Source organism: Rutidosis leptorrhynchoides, chromosome 5, assembly GCF_046630445.1.
Source record: "Rutidosis leptorrhynchoides isolate AG116_Rl617_1_P2 chromosome 5, CSIRO_AGI_Rlap_v1, whole genome shotgun sequence".
In the NCBI taxonomy this organism is placed as follows: Eukaryota; Viridiplantae; Streptophyta; class Magnoliopsida; order Asterales; family Asteraceae; genus Rutidosis; species Rutidosis leptorrhynchoides.
The window spans coordinates 256,433,981-256,436,121 of NC_092337.1; positions in this window are offsets into that span (position 1 = coordinate 256,433,981).

A 2,141-nucleotide genomic window follows, 5' to 3' on the forward strand; every position below is an offset into this window, starting at 1 on the left:
ACTAATAAAATTTCATAAATACAATACTAACCACAAATATATGTATATAAATATATTAATGTCACTATTTATATAAACGTAAATCATTATAGATATATATACATAAAATCGATATATATATAAAATATAACTTAAAATATAATATAAGTATACGTTTTAAAATAAAGGTTAGAATAAATTCTACAAAACTATAATATATAAATAATACATATTAATAAATGAAATTTTGTAACTTACATTATACGTATTAATATATACACAATTGATATAGGTTCGTAAATCCGAGGCCAACCCTGCATTGTTCAATGACGTCATATGTATTTTTACTACAAAATACAGTATCGTGAGTTTCATTTGCCTTTTTACCCTTTATATTTTTGGGCTGAGAATACATGCGCAACTTTTATAACTGTTTTACGAAATTGACACAAGTACGTGAAACTACATTCTATGGTTGGATTATCGAAGTCGAATATGCCCCTTTTTATTAAGTCTGGTAATCTAAGAATTAGGGAACAGACACCCTAATTGACGCGAATCCTAAAGATAGATCTATCGGGCCCAACAAGCCCCATCCAAAGTACCGGATGTTTTAGTACTTCGAAATTTATATCATGTCCGAAGGAGGATCCCGGAATGATGGAGATATTCTTATATATGCATATTGTTAATGTCGGTTACCAGGTGTTCAATCCATATGAATGATATTTTTGTCTCTATACATGGGACGTATGTTTATGAGAAATGGAAATCTGAAATCTTGTGGTCTATTAAAATGATGGAAACGATTGTTTAAGTTAAACTAATGAACTCACCAACCTTTTGGTTGACACTTTAAAGCATGTTTATTCTCAGGTACGAAAGAAATCTTCCGCTGTGTATTTGCTCATTTTATAGATATTACTTGGAGTCATTCATGGCATATTTCAAAAGACGTTGCATTCGAGTCGTCGAGTTCATCAAGATTATTATCAAGTCAATTATAGTTGGATATATTATGAAATGGTATGCATGCCTGTCAACTTTCGATGTAATGAAAGTTTGTCTTTTCAAAAACGAATGCAATGTTTGTAAAATGTATCATATAGAGGTCAAGTACCTCGCGATGTAATCAACTGTTGTGAATCGTTTATAATTGATATGGACTTCGTTCGGATGGATTAGGACGGGTCTTCACAGTTGGTATCAGAGCGGTGGTCTTAGCGAACCAGGTCTTGCATTAGTGAGTCTAACTGATAGTCGTTAGAATGCATTAATGAGTCTGGACTTCGACCGTGTCTGCATGTCAAAAGTTTTGCTTATCATTTAGTGTCGAAAAATTATTTGCTTATCATCCTTAAAGTCTACGACACGTCTTACTGCCTTTATTGCATAGACAGTGTATAGTTAAATTCATATCTTAGCGTATCTGTTATTGTTACCTTTGCCTGTAGCTTCCGTAGATTCCTCCGTAGCTTATGGGATTTTAGTATTATATATGCATATGTAAATTATGTATTGCAGGGTACTAATCTACATATTATAATCTATTTCTTATCGAAAATCCTTCATCTGATCGTACGAGATGAATCCCTCAACCAGTTCGAGTCCATCAGATTTCGATAGCTATTTCGATAGTTATTCCGACAGCTATTTCGATATGGATTTCCACTCGAGCTCCGAAAGCAGAGTAACCGGAATGAATCGATCAATTAGCCATCATCTATTCTGAATGAATTGGAGATGGGTTCGTAGTCGACTTAATCAATGGAAACGCGAAGAAGGCGATCATTTCCACTAACCAAATTCACCTCTTGACAATGAACCTAAAACGTTTACCGGCGAACCTGTTCGAGACACCATTTTCTCTCACATTTCCAAAGTATCTCATCACGATCATATACTATCTCAGATTCTAAACCTCATTCATCCGCTCGTCCGAACCGACAATCATCCCGGTGTAATAGAAGAAGTTAACGAACTTCGCGCATAAGTTGTAGTCTTGGAAAATATGGTGCAAAACGTACCAGCTTCATCCAAATCACCGGCACCAACAGTACCACCAACAACCCAAATTTCAATATCACATGCCTCAACATCTCAATCTATACCTCGAGTATAATCATCATTCTACATGACATTCTACATCAGTTATCTTCGTT